Raw genomic sequence first — 6,000 nt, forward strand, 5'->3', positions numbered from 1 at the left:
AACTTTCGACTTCTTTGAGCGGTGGCGTTGGCTAGGGGTTCTGCCTCGATCCACTTTGTGAAGTAGTCTACCCCTACTATGAGAAATTTAACTTGTCCCGATCCTTGGGGAAAGGGTCCAAGAAGATCGAGTCCCCATTTTGCAAATGGCCAAGGTGAGGTTACGCTGATGAGCTCTTCTGGTGGGGCGATGTGAAAGTTGGCATGTTTCTGGCATGGTGGACATGTCTTTACGAATTTTGTAGCTTCCTTTTGTAGAGTTGGCCAATAAAATCCCGCCCGGAGTACTTTTTTGGTGAGAGCTTGTGCTCCGAGATGATTGCCACAAATGCCACTGTGTACTTCGTCTAAAACTTCCCTTGTGTTGGAGGTCAATACATATTTTAATAACGGTATTGAAATCCCTCTTCTGTATAGGGTGTTGTTTATAATAGTGTAGTATTGTGCCTCCCGTTTTAACCTCTTTGCCTCCTTTTCATCTGTAGGGAGTGTTTCTGTTTTGAGGTAGTTAATTATGGGGGTCATCCATCCTTGATCCTGACCTGTTATGGCTAGGACTTTTTCTTCTTCCGATATTGACGGGCTTTGTAGTATTTCCTGGATGAGACTTCTATTGTTGCTCCCTGGTTTGGTGCTGGCTAATTTTGAGAGTGCATCAGCTCGGGCATTTTGTTCGCGAGGTATGTGGTGGATCTCATATTCCCCGAGTTGTCCGAGCTGTTCCCTGGTTTTATCCAAGTATTTTTTCATGGTGGGATCTTTGGCTTGGTAGTTTCCTGTTATTTTTGAGGTGACTACTTGTGAGTCGCTGAAGATGATGAGTTTTTGGGCTCCCACCTCCTTAGCCAGCTTCAAACCAGCTAGTAGTGCTTCATATTCCGCCTGGTTGTTTGAGGCAGGGAACCTGAATTTGAGGGAAAGCTCAATTTGAGTTCCTTGGTTGCTTTCAGTTATCACACATGCGCCACTTCCATTTTTATTTGAGGAACCGTCCACGTAAATATTCCATTCTATGGGGGTCTCCGGGGCGTCTGTAAATTCTGCAATGAAGTCAGCTAAGTATTGTGATTTGATGGCTGTTCGAGCTTCGTATTGAAGGTCGAATTCGGACAACTCGACTGCCCATTGTAGGATTCTGCCTGCTAGATCTATTTTCTGCAATATCCCTTTTATGGGCTGGTTGGTCCGAACCTTAATGGTGTGAGTTTGGAAGTACGGGCGGAGACGTCGAGATGTTAGTATGAGCGCATAGGCAAATTTTTCTATTTTTTGGTAGTTCAACTCGGATCACTGTAGCGCTTTACTAATAAAGTATACAGGTTGTTGCCCTTTGTCGTCTTCTCGAACCAGTGCTGAGGCTATTGCCCGACTTCCTACCGCGAGGTATAATACGAGTGGCTCTTCCCCTCGTGGTCGAGTTAGGATGGGTGGTTGTCCCAGGAAACTTTTGAAGTCCTGAAAGGCTTGCTCGCACTCTGTTGTCCATTCAAACTTTTTTCCTTTTCTCAGAGTGGCGTAGAAGGGGAGAGATCTTATTGCTGATCCCGCTATGAATCTGGACAAGGCTGCCAACCTCCCGTTGAGTTGTTGTACCTCTTTGACACAATTTGGGCTCTTCATATTAAGTATAGCCTGGCATTTATCTGGATTTGCCTCGATTTCTCTTTGTGTGAGCATAAAACCATGAACTTGCCAACTTCTACTGTAAAGGTGCATAGTGCAGGATTGAGTCGCATGCCATGCTTCCTTATAGTGTCGAACTCTTAGACCAAGTCGGACAATAATGTCTCTTCACTCTGTGTCTTTATCAACATGTCGTCCACATAGACTTCCATGATTATTCCGATATGGTCTGAAAAGACTTTGTTTATTAGCCTTTGATAAGTTGCCCCCGCGTTTTTAAGACCAAAAGCATTACGATGTAGCAATAGTTTGCTTTTGGTGTTAGAAACGAGGTTTTTTCCTGATCAGGTGGATACATTGGAATTTGATTGTATCCAGAATATGCATCCATAAACGAGAGGTATTTATATCCGGATGAGGCATCCACCAGTGCGTCGATACTTGGGAGTGGATAAGGATCTTTTGGGCAGACCTTGTTGAGATCGGTGTAGTCGGTGCACATTAGCCACTTCCCATTAGATTTTTTCACCAAGACGACGTTGGCTAGCCATAGTGGGTACTTGACTTCTCTTATGAATCCCGCCTCCAGTAGCGCTTGTAACTGTTCTTCCATAGCTTGAGATCGTTCTGGCCCAAGTTTTCTTCGTCTCTACTGTATCGGCTGAGATCCTGGATAGACCGCCAACTTATGGCACATTAGTTTGGGGTCTATGCCTGGCATGTCTGCAGCTTTTCATGCGAAGAGATCGACATTATCTCGTAAGAACTGTATCAGTGATTCTTTTGCGTCTCTGTTTAGGATCATGCCGATATTAGTTGTTTTGTCCGAGGTGTTTCCGATCTGAACTTTCTCTACTTCACCTTCGGGCTATGGACGGAGTTCTTCTCGTCTCTGAACTCCGCCGAGCTCAATTGTGTGGAATTCTTCTCCTCTGCCTCTGAGGTTTAGACTTTCGTTATAATAGCGGCGTGCCATCTTTTGATCTTCCTTTATTGTAGCTATCCCTTTTGCAGTTGGAAACTTCATGCATAGATGTGGAGTTGAGACTATTGCGCCGAGTTGATTTAAGGTCGTCCGTCCTATTAAGGCATTATAGGCTGAACTCACGTCGACCACGATGTAGTCTATTTTGGGTGTTCTAGATTGGTTTCCTTTTTCGAAGGTTGTATGTAGTGGCACGTATCCCAATGGTTGTACCGGGGTATCTCCCAGTCCGAACAGGCTGTTCGGGTATGCTTTAAGCTCTTTTTTTCTAAGCGGAGCTTATCGAAGGCAGTTTTGAATAAGATGTTGGCGGAGCTCCCTTGGTCTATTAATGTGCGGTGGAGATTGGCGTTTGCTAGTATGATGGTGGTGACCATGGGATCGTCGTGTCCTGAGATGATACCGGATGCATCTTCCTTGGTGAACGTAATTGCAGGGATGTCGGGCGCTTCCTCTTTTCCTTCGACATGATATACTTCTTTAAGATATCATTTGCGGGATGATTTGGAGATTCCTCCTCCTGTAAATCCTCCGTGTATCATATGAACATGTCTTTCTGGCGTACGAGGTGATCGCTCGGTTCGCCCGGCCTCTTCGTCCCTCCTCCTTTTTCTTTGCTCATCATCTTGGCTGGCCAAATACCGATCTAGTTTTCCTTCTCTTACTAACTTTTCTATGACGTTTTTTAAGTCAAAGCATTTGTTGGTGGAGTGCCCACGAACTCGATGGTATTCACAATATTCATTCCGGTTTCCTCCTCCTCTTTTGCCTTTGAGTGGTTAGGCTGGGGGTATTTTTTCTGTGTGGCAGACTTCTTTGTAAACATCCACCAGGGACATCCTAAGAGGAGTGTAATTATGGTATTTTTTTAATTTTTTTCCCTTGTCGATCTTCCTTCTTTTTGGACTCTTTGTCTTTGTCTCGGTAGGTGAATCTGGATTTTTAGGTTTCTCCTAGTCGAGAATTTTCTTCCATGTTGATGTATTTCTCTGCTCGTTCCTGCACTTCATCCAGAGATGTGGGGTACTTCTTTGATATTGATTGGCTAAAAGGTCCTTCTCGCAGGCCATTGATGAGGCCCATGATGGCGGCCTCTGTTGGTAAGCTTTGTATGTCTAGGCATGTTTTGTTGAATCTTTCCATGTAGTTGCAAAGACTTTCCCGATCTCCTTGCTTGATTCCTAGTAGGCTGGGGGCGTACTTAGCCTTGTCTTTTTGGATGGAGACTCTGGCCAGGAACTTTTTGGCTAGGTTATCAAAGCTTGAGATGGACTTCGGAGGTAGGTTGTCGAACCATCTGATTGCTGCCTTTGTGAGAGTTGTTGGAAAAGCTTTGCAACGAACTACATCTGAGGCGTCGGTAAGATACATTCTACTTCTAAAATTGCTGAGGTGATGGTTGGGATCTGTAGTGCCATCGTACAAAGTCATATCCGAAAGTTTGAAGTCCTTAGGAATTTTGGTCTTCACGATTTCCCTAGTGAATGGATCTTGATCTTTGCGTGAGTTGTCCTCAGGGGTGGTTCGAGTGGCTCTTGCTTTGAGATCGGCTTCGAGTTTCAGAAGTTTATCTTCTAATTCTCGATGTCGTCTTACCTCTCTTTGTAGATCCTTTCCGACTTCTCGTTGATGATGGGTTTCCTTTTCGAGTTGCTTTAATCGATCTTGAAGCGCCTCTATCACTCCCGGATTTGATGAGTTTTTGTCCCCGTTAGATTCTGGAGCGTCTTTTAGTGTAGCGTCCACGTTTTTGTGCGGTGTTCTATCCTCTAGATCTAAATCATGGTCGTTGTCATGATCGTCCGCTATGGTGGTGGGATGATTTCCAGGCTCCCCGGCAACGGCGCCAATGTTCCGAGGGTTACCTGAAACTGTAGGTCGATCTCGGACGAGATCTTCTGTGCTGGTCGGAGATGACGTGTCCGGCTGTAAGTGGAGGCCAGAGCTGTCGTGTCCGCCTCATTGAGCTTGGCTGCACTGCTGATCCTTCGTCACCGGAAGGTGGGGGGTACCTGCAAGAGACTCCGATGCTTAAGTTAGCATGGGTATTAAACAGGTTTTTAGTAGAATCAGAGTATGAGTTATACCTGGGTGCTCCAGTGTATTTATAATGGTGTGGAGTGACCTTTTTAGATAAGATAAGTTAGTTATCTTATCTTATCTTATCTTTGAGTTGAGGTCAGCTTATCTTTTAAGGGAACCGCCCTTATTTCTATAGGCTTGGACTGCCTCTGGATTTGGGTCGTGTTTCTCTATTTGGGCCCCTTACTGGGCTTTCCTGTCGATTCGACCGACCTCTTTGAGAAGAGGTCGGATAGCCTGACCTGAAGAGATCGGTCGCTTTATTACCGAACATCCCGAATCGGGTAGCTCGACCCAGGGTATGAACAGTTGCCATTATTAAATATGGATTTTTTTTAATTTATAATTAAAATTTTTTTTGAAGAAGCCATGGTTGTTGTCTGTGTATTTTTGTATACTCCTGTATACTGTTTGTAGATTTATATACTATTTGGAGATGATGATAATGGATTAAAATGGATAAAAATTGCGGAAGTCAAAAAAGTTAAAGGGAGTTTGCCGGGGGTTAGGCGAACTTGCTCTATACAAAAAAAATCATATTTGTGGAGTTAAAGTTCAAAAATGGTTTCTGGGGAAATATAATTTTTTTTATTTCTAAAAAAAACCGGAATAAGTTAGTTAAGAGGTTTTGAAAAATAAGAGAGAGAAGATAGGATATTAATTAAGAAAAGATAAAAATAAAAAAATAAAAGATAAGATAAGAAAAGATTTGAAATCAAAATTTGAAATTAGAAAAAAGATAAGATAAGATTTTTAAAAAGTTTTGAGAAAGATATGATTTTTTTTTTAAATTTGAAATTTGCAGAAGATAAGATAAGATTTTAAATTTTGAAAAAGACAAGAAAAAGATAAGATTTTTTTGAAAAAGATAAGATTTTTATTTTTGAAAAGATTTGAATTTTGAAAACTTGACAACTAAGATATGATAAGATAAAAATTTTGAAATCAAAATCTGATTTTTTTTTAATTTTGAAAAAAATAATTAAACAAAGATAAAAAAGATATTTCTTTTATTTTTGAATTTTATGATGAAAGAGAAAAACACAAAAAAGACACAAGACTTAAAATTTTTAGATCTAGCACCTTTTTATTTTCGAAAATTTGGAGGAAAATACCAAGGGACACCAAATTTAAAAATTTTAAGATCAAGACACATGCAAGACTCAAGAACACTTTGAAGATGAACAAGAACATGAAGAACAAAATTTAAAGACTCAAAGAACACAAGAACACAAAAAAGAACACCAAACTTAAAATTTTTAGAAAACCAAAAGTAAATTTTCGAAAAATACAAAGAAAAATAACAAAAAA

The sequence above is a fragment of the Arachis ipaensis genome, chromosome B1 (assembly GCF_059453495.1).
Source record: "Arachis ipaensis isolate K30076 ecotype BB chromosome B1, ASM5945349v1, whole genome shotgun sequence".
NCBI classification, from domain to species: Eukaryota; Viridiplantae; Streptophyta; class Magnoliopsida; order Fabales; family Fabaceae; genus Arachis; species Arachis ipaensis.